The 13,733-nt window shown below is 40.0% G+C and overlaps 1 pseudogene; it reads left to right on the top strand.

Annotated features, from left to right (window-relative positions):
* Positions 1-308: 308 nt before the first annotated feature.
* On the top strand, positions 309-10,533 carry LOC121455695 (annotated as a pseudogene).
* The last annotated feature ends 3,200 nt before the right edge of the window (positions 10,534-13,733 follow it).

The following is a 13,733-nucleotide window of genomic DNA, read 5'->3' as shown; positions in this document are numbered from 1 at the left end:
TTTTTCTCCTCTTTTTCCTTTCTCATGCCTTGACCCACGAGGACCAGTTGACACCCTATGTTGTACCTATTTGGACATAGTTTAGTAGGGTAGTCAAGACACTTTGCAGTACTTCTATTTAATTTTTTTTAAGGAAAAACAAAATTTGCTACTAGACTGAACCCTTCAACACTTACTTGGACTGGATCCAATGACAATCCCACCAACTTTAATCTGGCTCTCCCCCATCCTTTTAAAAATCCTGTGTCTGACTCCTGGCACTTGTCTCTCTGAAGACCCGCCAATTGCCAATTCTACTTTAAGATGGAATGGCATCTTTCTTTCCTGAGTATGGCTTTAAATGATACCCAAAAGAACTAAACAGGAAGAATTCATGAAGTTTAAGGAAGTCCTCAAGCAGGAGATCATGCAGTATGGGCTGAAAGATTCCTTGAACTGAAGTGAAGAAAACATCTTGGGAAGACCTTGAAAACTTACTGATGAACTATTCTGAGAAGACAGCCTAGGATGTGACCTTCAAAACCTTCAAGAAGATCAATAGGAAGGATCTCAGTGAGTGGGCAGCAAGAGAGATTGTTGGACATTCGATAGATCAAGCTCATTTGAAGATGAAGTTGACCCAGAATTGGTCCAGAAAGTTCAACATCCCAATTCAGGATTTTCTGAAGCAGAAATTCACCCAGGATAAATGCAGTTGTTTTGAGCACCTTTTTGTATCAAAGACAACTAAGAAGAAGCCACACATGGTGCTCGGAAAAGTTAGTGCTGGCCTGGTCAGAAGGCCTGGTGTTTCAGAAGAAATTCTCCTACATCTTTTACTTCTAATGTCAAGAAGTTTAGCAATTGAAGACAGTAAGCCTGGTCCAACTGATGTCCAGAGAGTATCCCAGCTCCTCAGCTCCCATCATGGAAATAATAACCCAACCTGAGAAACTCTCATTTATCATTGATAGCTTGGAAGGGCTAAATTGTGATTTGATTAAATCAGAATTGGAGCTGTGTGATAATTGTATTGAGAAGCAGCAGTGACTATACTGCTGAGTAGTTTGCTCAGGAGAGAGATACTCCCAGAAGCCTCTTTCCCCATCACAGCTACCCCAGACACTTTTAATAAACTGGAGGACAGGACTACACAGAAATGAAAATAAGGATGGGAAGTGATGAAAGCAGTAGGAGGATGTATTTCTGAGGTTTGTTCCAAGATTAGAACAGAGTCCAGGAAGTCTTCAGATCAGTGAGAGAAAACAAACAGGTAGGTATTCGCAGTATGTCAGGTCCCTTTGCCCTTTGCTCAGTTGGGTGGTTCTACTTGTCTAAAAAGTGAGACAGAGAAGGGATGAGACTTGCCCTCTGTCTGCTGATGTACACCACTTACATCTTCAATTTGTTAATTTCCAAAAGTGCCCATTAATCGAGTAAGGAAAGGCAAAACGTGCCGTGGTCCTGTGTTTCCTGGCTGCTGAGGGCAAGTGGACTGACAAATTTGCATTTAGCGAGGATGATCTGGGGCAGGAGTTATGGGATTGTCAACTCAGACATCCCCACACTGCTGAACATCAAGATACTTCTGAAGAACAGGGACTTCAAGAATTTTACACATTCTTCCAGCTATCCATTCAGGATTTCTCGGCTGCCATCTTTTATTTGGTGTAAAGCCACAGGAACCATGCTAGTAAGGATGTTCAATGTATAGAGACGCTCCTGTTTAGATTTCTAAAGAAAGTCAATGTAAAGAGGATTTGGGGGCCCTTTTCATCTTTGGTCTTTTATATCAACTGGAACAAGAAAAGCTAGAGGCATTTTTGGGCTATTATTTGTCCCAGGAGGTAAAAGAGAAGTTGTATGGAAATGATTAAGAGTCAATAAAGAGCTTCAGGAACAAGTAGATGGCATGAAGTTGTTTTACTGTCTGTTTGAGATGGAGGATGAAGCCTTTGTCATGCAGATGATGAACTTCAAGCAGCAGATTACGTTTGTGGTTTAGGATAATTTTGCTGAGATTGTAGCTGCCTACTGCTTAAAGTACTGTTCTAGACTCAAGAAACTCTTCTTTTCAATCCAAGATGTCCTGCAGAAAGAACAAGAATATAGCTATATGGAAAAGCAACACATTTGTTGACAAGATGTCTGTCTGATACATGCTAAAAAGCAGTAAGCAAGTCCAGGTACTCCAAGTGAAAGACACTAATCTCAATAAATTAGTTTGTTTTTCTTTTGGTTTTGTATAATCATCTGAGACATCCCAGTTCTACCCCTCAAGTACTCAAAGAACATAACAGGTCCTTCTTGTGTGATAACCACTTATTCTTTGAGCCATTGACATAGAACTGTAAACTGCAGCACTTAAACCTCAGCATCACATTCCTCTCCTGCAAGAAACTGTTCCTTGGGCCAGGAAGAATGCAATATAGAAAAGCTGCTGGTGGCAGGCTGTCAGCTTTTCCCTGATAACTGTAAGATCTTTGCCTCTACCTCACTAGCAGCAAGACATTGAAGCATCTTAATGTTGCATCGAACAACTTGGACAAAGTGATGTACTCTTTGTGCAAGGCTTTGTGCCATCCAGACTGCAGTCTGAAGCATGTTGTGTTGTTCAAGTGCTCCCTCAGTGAGCAGTGTTGGGACTACCTTTCTGATGTTCTTAAGTGAAACAAAACCCCACGACACCTAGACAACAGCTCCAGTGACCTGAAGGATGATGGACTAAAGGTTCTATGTAAGATTCTGAGTCTCCTGGACAGTGTCCTGAAGTCACTTTGTTGGAGGCATTTCTCAACACCACTAGCCTCCAGGTTTCCAAAATAAGATAGAAGACATTGGTGTAAAGGTTCTGTGTGAAGCTATCAAACGGCCCAACTACCAGAGAATCTCAGGTTGGAAGCCATCGCATGCATAGTAAAAAACCCAGGGACAGAAATTGGGGTTCAGCTTGAAAACCAGAAATCAAAGTGGCCAAGCCACTCAAGAATTCTTAGCTCTACCAAGGCTGAATGACCACAGACAGAACCTCTACTACTAAAATTAAAGGTGTGTGACTCCCTAAGACAGTAATTAAAGATGTGAGCCACCACCACCTGGATTTGTTTCTGCATTGTTCTTGTGTAGCCAAGGGTAGACTTGAGATCACAGATCCATTTGACTCTGTCTCCCAATCGTGGGATTAAAGGTGAGTATCACTATTGCCTGACCTCTAATGGCTTTAGCTTTGCCTCTTGTCTTCAGGCAAGATTTATTTATCAAAATACAAATAATATACCATGACATTTCCCCATTTTTGACTAAAATAAGAAAAAGTTATACATAATATAAAAAAAACTATATACAATAAGTATAATAACTATAAGCAATATATACAGAAAACAAATATATCAACAATATCTAGTCCATTTGCATTTGACAAATTCAAAGGAAATACTTCACATCTATCTTTTCTTGGTGAGCTCAAGTTTTTGTACCTAATTTACTTTTCACCACAACTTGCATTACCATCCAAGACTATCTTTTGATATCTCTCAACCTTATATACTTTACATTTCTTTAGTGAATTTCTTTTCTGAGTCTTTGTAAACAAAGGAGTCTATAACTATAAACTTCTCATCTTCAACTACCTCAGAGACCCAAGAAGGAAATAATATTTCAATTGAGTAAGCAGGAAGTGTGAACAAAAACGTGAGTAATGACAGAAACGGTTGGCTACCTAGACAGTCACCCAATGTTCTTCTGCAACACTGGGGTATCCATCTTTGGCTTACAAGTCTAGCATATCCAATAGAATTTTCTGTGAAGCAGGATATTCTGAAGGGCTGTCCCCCCTTGTCTTGACAATGTTTGGGAGTCACTTTCTTTTGTGTCTTGCTTGCCCATTTAGGACAACATACTGCCAAAAGGCAAGGCAAGGCTTGCCCAGTAGCTTTTTTGCCACAAAGCTAGTAAATTCCATGTGAAGTTTCTTTGATGCCCATTATCTTCTCTGAAGTAGATTGGTGCTGCCAGGAGCAGACATGTCTCATTGTCCAAAAAAAGGAACTTAGGTTATTATAACATCTTAAATGCCATAATCTGATCTAAAATATCTCTTTGTTTGACCTTGAGAACATACCTAATATGATTACAAGTTCAATTATACTAGGTAATTAACTCCTAACTTGTATTTCCTTCTTATCCTAAACAGTTGGTAATGATAATTTTCAAGTACTAGAAATTTACATTACATTATTAAATGAGTTATATAGGTACAATACCTTATGTAACATGATTAGAAATGTATGTACAGTATGTTTTAACACATTAATCTCAAATTTGTAGAAATATACAAAGCAATTTGTATGCAATATAAAAAAGTCCAATCCAATGTAAACATTTAAAACTAGTAATTGTTTTTTTAAAAATAGATTAAATGACCTATCTTTGTATCTTATCACATCTATATCTCCCCTTTTTTCTTTTCAGAATAAATTCAATAATCTCCCCTATCATATATATTCCCTTTTTTATTTTAAAAGAAAGAACCTGGAGTCTAATTTCCTCTATTTTAACTCTTTCCCTGATGATTACCAATAGTAATTTGTAAGTAACCCCCTAAACAATGTAAAAATATCCATTGAACAACCAAACACCACCTAACACACCTTTTGGGAATGTGCGCATCATATTCCTCAATTTACTTCCGGCTGTCTGGGAGTGATAGCATCTATAGGGGATCCTGAAAATAAAAATTTTGATTATTGTCAAGTCCTGCAAGAGGTAGCTGTATCATTTTTGTCCAGTCTATGCATAGTGGGAAAGTGCAAGGCTTATCTCAAGTCCAGGCTAATCTATTAGGCTAAATCATCTCAGCTAGCCACCTTAAAATTATTCTGATCAGTTTGTAGTCTAAAGCCAGTCCTCAAGTTGTGTTTTCCAACTTAGTGATGTCATCAGAGTCCTGGAGGAGTCATTGTTGTAGGACCCCATCCTCCCTTTGGAGACAAAGGTCACTGTTAGGCGTGCCCATGGTTCACTGCAGAAAACAGAGACTCAAACCTAGTTTGGCAGCATCCCAAGAAGGGGAGAGAGAGAGAGAGAGAGAGAGAGAGAGAGAGAGAGAGAGAGAGGAGAATGCTATTGAAAAACTAAAAACAAATCTAGGTTGAGGCTCCATGTGTAGCTCTGGTGGGAGCCCCATGTCCAGCCCTGGCCTGTGTTGTTCACTAAAAAGCCTCATGAAAATGGCTTATTTTGTATGAATTTGTGCTCCAAACATTGGGCACCAAATGTAGCACAAATAATAAAAACCCAGAGACAGAAATTGGGGTTCAACTGGAAACTCTGAAAAGTAAGACAACCAAGTCAATAAAGAAGTTTTAGCTCTACCAAGGCTGGGTGACCACAAACTAAGCCGACAGAGCCTCTTTCTCCTCCCATTTTATACTCCCTCTACTATTGAAATTAAAGGTGTGTGACTCCTCAAGAATGCAATTAAAGATGTGGGCCACAACTACCTGGATTTGTTTCTGCTCTGATCTTGTGTAAGACCGGGTAGCCTTGAACGAACAGAGATCCCTTTGACTATGACTCCCAAATCCTGGGATTAAAGGTATGTGTCAGCATTATCTGACCTCTAGTGACTTTAACTTTGCATCTGATCTTCAGGAAAGATTTACTTATAAAAAGACAAATAATATGCCACTACAGGAAGCCTGTGGGCTAACTGGTGCCTGTTGTGAGGACCTTATTCTGCTTTTACCCAAGTCAGACCCTGTGGGCAATCAACCTGCTGGAGAATACCTTGGACTGCAATGAGTTGGTTATTTTGTGTAAGGCTCTGCAACAGCACAGATGTACCCTACATCAACTGTGTTACAAGGGAAGGCTGCTTGTTTGTCCGGCCACCCAGCTAGCTTAGCCCCAAAATAATCACACATAAATTGTATTAATTAAATCAATGCTTGGCCCATTAGCTCTAACTTCTTATTGGCTAACTCTTATATATTAGGTTAACTTATTTCTATAAATCTGGATATCACCACAAGCTCATGGCCTACCAGAAAAGTCTCAGGACATTTATTTCCAGTGGTGAATCCATAGCATCTTCCTGACTCTGCTTTCTTTCCCACAGCATGCTGTTTAGTTTTCCAGACCTACCTAAGTTCTACCCTATCAGGCCAAGCCAGTTTCTTTATTCATTAACTAATAAAAACAATACATAGAGGGGACTCCCACAGCACCTCCCCTTTTCTGTCTAAATAGAAAGAAGGTTTGAACTTTAACATAGTAAAATTACATATAATATCAAGCAAGAATTACAGTTATAATATTTGTATCTACTTTATCTTTTATCATAACTAAGGAAAACTATAACTATAAATTCTTAAACTCCATCAAAGACTCCAGAATGATATAATATTACCTAGGTAAATAAAAAGTGCATTATAAACAACTTCCAAAACTCTAGAATTGACAGAGACATCTCGCTACCTGGACAATAACCCAAAGTTCTTCTGTACCATTGGGGCATCCATCTTCAGCCTACAGGCTGATAGTATCCAGCAGACTTTTCCATGAAGCAAGAAATTTCAAAGACAGTTCCACCTATATTGGCAGTTTTCTGTCATTTTCTTCTGTGTCCTAAAGAATTTCTGGCAGACTCTTTCATGAAACAGGAATGCTGAAGGATCGTCTAACCTTTAGGCAAGTTCAGCAGTCATTGCTTCGTGGGTCCTGCATGTCCAGTTTATGCAACAGTCCAGACAAGAGCAGTTTCTTGCCCAAGTGGCTAACCAACTCTATAAGGAGCCTCTTCAATGCCCATCTTTCCCTTGAAGTAGATTGGTTTTGCCAGGAGCAGATGTGTCTCACTGTCATGAATGTCTTAAGCTTTTAAACATTTTAAATGCCATATTCTGAAGGTCTCTGAAAGATTTGAAAAATACCTATCTAACTGAACTATGCCTCTATACATCTAGAAAAATCTAACTAATGTGGCTACAAGCTTGACTATTATAGATGATTATCTATTAACCTATATTTCTTAATTATACATTATATTTTTAAACACAAACACAATACCTTAATCAAGATCAGAATACATATACACAGTATAATAAAATTGACCTTAAATTTTTATCAACAAACCAATAGCCATATTAATGCAAATTATTCTTATCTATATCATATCCCCCCTTAAATGTAAAAGAACATTTATAAACAATATCCTGCTGTTTGGGAGAGATGTTAATCAGGTGTATCCTGTTTACTAGGTTCATCTAAGTCAGCAGTTGGGCAAAGTTAATTTTTGAGGGTGTTCATGGCAACTTTTCAGGAGGGCATGGTCTATTAAGTCATATTGGTCTAGAAGCAATCCGCAGGTTCACATCTTCTGTGAAAACAAAAACAAAAGAAGAACCTCTTTTTCAAAGCACCGTATTCTTAGCCCAAATTCTGAAGTCAAGATAGCTTTACAATATACATGCTGGTTTAGATTAGCAGCCCATACAATGCAATGTCTCTTTGTACTTAGCTCCTTCATAGTCAAAAAATTAAAAAAAAAACCACAATGTACATAATCTAGACTCTCTGTGAACTTTCAATTTTTATGTGGCTTATTTTTCTTTACTCCTTTTAATCTATGACTATATGTATTCTGTCTCTTTAAAGACTTTTTTTAAAAAAAAGCATTAACTTTATCTTATGACTCTCTATACTCTTTTTCTTCTCTATCCCAAGCCTACATACATTTATCCAACACTATGACTCATTTAGAGGTCATTTATGTCTGAATCTGTCCTATTGTGAATTTGTAATTCTTTTTTTTATTTTTTTTATTGAGAAAAGAAAAAAAAACAAATTTCCTCCTCCTCCCAGCCTCCCATTTCCCTCCCCCTCCTCTCACCCTTCTCCCCCTCCTCCCACCCTTCTCCCCCTCCCCCCACTCCTCTCCCCCACCCTCTCCAGCCCAAAGAGCAGTCAGATTTCCCTGCCCTGTGGTAAGTCTTAGGTCCTCCCCCCTCCGTCCATTTCTAGGAAGGTGAACATCCAAACTGGCTAGGCTCCCACAAAGCCAGCACATTACGTAGGTTCAAAACCCCGTGCCATTGTCCTTGGGTTCTCATCAGCCCTCATTGTTAGCCATGCTCAGAGAGTCCAGTTTTATCCCATGCTTTTTCAGTCACAGTTCAGCTGGCCTTGGTGAGCTCCCAATAGATCAGCTCCACTGTCTCAGTGGGTGGGTACCCCTGGACCCAGCAATACCACTCCTGGGAATATACCCAAGAGATGCTCTATCATATGACAAGAGCATTTGTTCAACTATGTTCATAGAAGTATTATTTGTAATAGCCAGAACCTGGAAACAACCTCGATGCCCTTCAATGGAATAATGGATGAAGAAAGTGTGGAATATCTACACATTAGAGTACTATGCTGCGGTAAAAAACAATGACTTCTCAAATTTTGCATGCAAATGGATGGAAATAGAAAACACTATCCTGAGTGAGGTAACCCAGACCCAAAAAGATGAACATGGGATGTACTCACTCATAATTGGTTTCTAGCCATAAACAAGGGTCACGGAGTCTACAATTGGTGATCCCAAAGAAGCTAAGTAAGAAGGTGAACCAAAGGAAAAGCATATAGTTGTCCTCTTGGCTATGGGAAGTAGACAAAATTGCCGAGGAGAAAATTGAGATCTTGGGGGTGGGGTGGGATGGGGGTAAGGGGAGATGGGGAGAGAAAAGTTAGAAGGGAAGGAGGGGGGACTTGGGGAATCAGGAGAATTGGGATAAAGGAAAGGTGGATAGGGGAGCACGGAACCACAAGTCTTAGTTAAGGGAGCCAGTTTAGGGTGGGCAAGAGACTTGACCCTAGAGGGGCTCCCTAATGCCCAAGATGAGGTTCCCAGTTAGTTCCTTGGGCAGCTGAGGATTGGGAACCTGAAATGACCCTATCCTAGAGCAATACTGACGAATATCTTGCATATCATCATAGAATCTTCATCTGGTGATGGATAGAGATAGAGACAGAGACCCACACAGGAGCACTGGACTGAGCTCCCAAGGTCCCAATGAGGAGCAGAAGGAGGGAGAACATGAGCAAAGAATTCGGGACCACGAGGCATGCATCCACCCACTGAGACAGTGGAGCTGATCTACGGGGAGCTCACCAAGGCCAGCTGGACTGTGACCGAAAAAGCATGGGATAAAACCGGACTCTCTGAACATGGCGAACAATGAGGGCTGATGAGACACCAAGGACAATGGCAGGGGGTTTTGATCCTACTTAATGTGCTGGCTTTGTGGGAGCCTAGCCAGTTTGGATGTTCACCTTCCTAGATATGGACGGAGGGGGGAGGACCTAGGACTTACCACAGGGCAGGGAACCAGGACTGCTCTGTGGACTGGAGAGGGAGGGGGGGAGAGGAGTGGGGGGAGGGGGAGAAGGGTGGGAGGAAGGGGAGAAGGGTGGGAGGAGGGGAAGGGAAATGGGAGGCTGGGAGGAGGTGGAAATTTGTTTTTTTGTTTATGTTTTTTTTTCTTCTTTTCGCAATAAAAAAAAATTAAAAAAAAAAAAAACTTCAGCTATAACATTGTTAGGAGTAATTTGGTACTGCATGTTTTCCTGCCTAGTCTAAAACTTAAGCTGTGCTATTATTATGATAAATATGGTACTTTCTGCTTGCTCAGCACAGTCCAGCATGGTGGAGCTGCTTGCACCTCTTAGCCATGCATACCACTCTAATTTCAGGCACACAGCCAGTCCAAGTTTCCATCAAGCAAGCCACAGCACTCTGCTCATGAACTCTAATCAAATGCTCTGTAGAAAGACCTCCTGTCTGAAAGAGTCAGAATTTGTGCTGGCAGGGCCGAGAAAGCCTAAATTTCAAAACTGCTGTGACATTTTCCTGGTATGACTGAATCAGGAAAATCTCTCTTAAAGGAGCTGTGGCATGCCACCAGGAAACAGCAAGAAGCTGTGTTAAACTCTGTAAATTTTTTTTGGTCTAGAATTACTTTTCAAACTTTCTCAGGTTTTATGTGAATATAGTGAACCACTTTGGAGCTCCAATTATTGCAAGGGAAGGTTTCTTGTTCACCCCGGCCACCTGCTAGCTTAACCCCAAAATAATCACACAGAAATTGTATTTATTAAATCACTGCTTGGCCTATTAGCTCTAACTTCTTATTGACTAACTTATATATTAGGTTTTTAACCTATTTCTATTAATCTCCACATCACCACGAGGTCATGGCCTATGAGCAAAGTCTCAGCTCATCTATCTCCGTGGCATCTTCCTGATTCTGCTTTCTTTCTTGCAGCAGGCCACCTACATAAGTTCTGTTCTACCATATCAGGCCAAGCCAGTTTCTTTATTCATTAACTAATGAAAGCAAAACATAGAGGGGCTCCCATGTCATACTTGTGCTGCAAATTACCAGGAGTTTCTGATAAGGAAACCCAGGAGTTTCGAATTGCTAAGGAGGAGAAAAATCCCTATTGACCATCCTAAGCAGTTTGAAAGCTGGAGCAGTGTTGGTGACCACAAGCATTATTCAGTGAAAGGAAACTGACAGTCTCTAGTCTAACACACACTTTGCAAGATTTTAGAAACCTGCCTTCTGAATAGTCACTGTTATTCCTGTAGAAATCCTTGTTAATCCATAACGTTCTTGCCCTTTCATTATGGAATTCTTCTCAAAATATCCCAGCAGTGTATAAATCATTCTTTAAACAAGACTTTTTCTGTACTGGCAACTGGATGACCTTAACCACACTACAGTCCATGGTGTGAAAGCATTCATTTAGCCAAACCTTTCTCTGTAAACAAAGGTCAGTAATGTTCTGTATGTTCTTCCCCAGCTTTACAAACTGGCAGTTTAGCTCCCTGCCTGCTCCGAGTGGCTTTCTTTACCAGAACTCATGGAAGCTAAATGGTTAAACCTAGACTTTAAACTCTAAAATTGCCTTGTGTTCTGGAGTCAGATGTCCCTGCTGTTCTTCATTTAAACAACAACAAGTTTCACTAACAGTCTTACTATAATGGTAAAACAGTGATGTTCCCTGAGGGATGGCAGAAGGTGGGCGACCACTCCACAAAGGCAGACAGACATATAGGCACACCATGCAGAGTGAGTTTGGATGGAGTTTGTTCAGTAAAAGGGAAAGAAAGAAAAGGAAGAGAGAGAGAGAGAGAGAGAGAGAGAGAGAGAGGAGAAGAAAGAGGAGGGAGAAGAGCAGAGGTTTCAGCCACCTCTTCTAAAGAGAGATGGGGCAGAGAGGGCACAGGCTGGAAGCAGAAGGAAGATCTGCTTGCCTCCGTGAAAGGAGGAATGGGCAGGGCTTGTCTCTTAAAAAGACAGAATAGACCATTACATGCTCATTTCTTTTTTTTTTATATAATAAAAAGGCAGAAAGTTAGCCACAACAGGTTAAAGGAAATGGAATGGTGAATTTTCAAGACTGCTTCTTTCTTATTTGTGGGTGCTGTCTTGGGTGGGGAAAACTGGAAAAGCTAGTTGCTTGTCACAAAAAATTCTTGTGAGATTCAGGGAGCCAAATTAAAGAATCTACCTTAAATAGGTCAGATACACCCCTCTCAATTTCCTGGTTCTATAATACTTTTATTCTAAACTTAACTTTGTCCTCTGTTGGAGGGCGGCTTGGTCATTTGGGCTGCTTGGCCCCAAAATAATCACACAGATATCATATTATTTAAATCATTGATTGGCCCATTAGCTCTAGCATCCCACCAGCTAACCCTTGCACCTCAATTCAACCGATTTCCACTAATCTGTGTATCACCATGAGGCTGTGGTTTACTGGGAAAAGTTTCATCATCTGTGTCCAGATGGACTACATGGTTTCTCTCTAAATTCTTCTCCTTTCTCCCAGCATTTGGTTTAATCTTCCCTGTCTAGCTCTGTTCTGCCCTGCTATAGGGCCAAAGCAGTCCTTTATTAAACAATGGTATTCACAGCATACAGAGGGGAATCCCACATCACCTTCCCTTTCTGTTTAAATAAAAAGGAAGGTTTTAACTTTACCACAGTAAAATTACATATAACAAAACAGGTATCAGGCAAGAAATACAGTCATAATATTTATATCTACTTTATCTTTTATCATTATTAAGGAAAACTATAATAATACTCTTCAACTCCATCAAAACCCACAGAAGAATATAATATTACCTAAATAAACAATAGGTTCATTGTAAGCAACTTATGAAACTCTAAAAATGACAGAGACATCTTGCTGCCTGGACAGTCACCCAAAGTTTTCTGTACTGTTGGGGCATCCATCTTCAATCAATAGGCCCATAGTATTTTCTGTGTTCTGTAGAATGTCTGGCAGACTCAATTCTTTCCTGAAGCAGAAGCCCCAAAAGATCATCTCACATTTAGGCAAGTTCAGTGTATGTCCAGTTCATCAAGCACTACAGACAAGAGCAAGGTTTTGCACAAATGACTGATGGAGGAAGGTCATTGGCTAATAAACAAACTGCCTTGGCCCATTTGATAGGCCATCCCTTAGGTGGGTGGAGTAGACAGAATAGAATGCTGGGAAGAAGGGAAGTGAGGTCAGAGATGCGATGAAGCTCCGACCCAGGATGGATGTAGGCTAGAATCTTCCCGGTAAGCACACCTTGGGGTGCTACACACGTTAATAGAAATGGGCCAGGCACTGTTTAAATGAATACAGTTTGTATGTTGTTATTTTGGGACATAAGCTAGCCAGGCGGCTGGGAGCAGGGTGGCAGGAATGCAACCCGCAGCTCCCTTCAACAAATGACTAGCAAACATATGGAACCTCTTCAATGCCCATCTTCCTTTTGAAGTAATTATTGCTGCCAGAGGGAGATGTGTCTCATTATTATAAAAAAATCTCGAGCTCTTAAAACATTTTAAGTGCCATATTCTGAAGGTCTCTGAAAGATTTAAAGAATTCCTATGCATCTGAAATACATCTCTGTACATCTAGAAAATCTAACGTGATTACAAGCTTGACTATTGTAGATGATTATCTACTAACCTATATTTCTTAACTATACATTATATTTTTAAATGAGTTGAACAAACACAATACCTTATCAAGAGCAGAAAAATATATATTGACCTTAAATTTGTATCAATAAACCAACATACATATCAATGCAATGTATTCATTTCTATAGCATATCCCCTTTAAAATGTAAGCAAACATTTATAAACAATATTTGGGAATATGGGTGTAGTTCTAGACTATTTTCTGCTGATTGGAATGCTCTAATGCCCATCAGTAGAGGTGGTGCTTCTTACAAATAAAGGCAAAGAAGAATGCTGCCAGGTAAACTATATGTCTCAATTATAAAACACATTCCAACTTCAAAAATGTGAAAAAATATGTATTTTCAAATTAATAAAATATGATAAGTATGAGTTTGGAAGTGAAGAAAACCTGTAATGAAATTTAGAAACACCCTAAATTAATATATAACCATGAATAAGGGGCCATTCAAATGACTCTGCAGGTATAGATGATTTGTGTCAAGTTTGATAATCTGAATTTAATCTGCAAAAGTCACAGAGTAGAGAACCAACTCCCATAAGTTGTCCTGTAACCTCCACAGTCTCAATGTGGCACACACACACACACACACACACACACACATACACGCGCGCGCACACACACAGTTCTGGGAGGAAACAAAAATGGATAGAAAGACATACACACAGAGACACTCAGAAGGGGAAACAAAGAGAAAAAGAGAGAGAGAGAGA

This window comes from Microtus oregoni, unplaced genomic scaffold, assembly GCF_018167655.1.
Source record: "Microtus oregoni isolate MIOR12 unplaced genomic scaffold, Mior012 000014F_ref0000157, whole genome shotgun sequence".
Lineage (NCBI taxonomy): Eukaryota > Metazoa > Chordata > Mammalia > Rodentia > Cricetidae > Microtus > Microtus oregoni.
The sequence above is the reverse complement of the archived record's forward strand: the minus strand, read 5'-3'. Positions and strand labels throughout refer to the sequence as shown.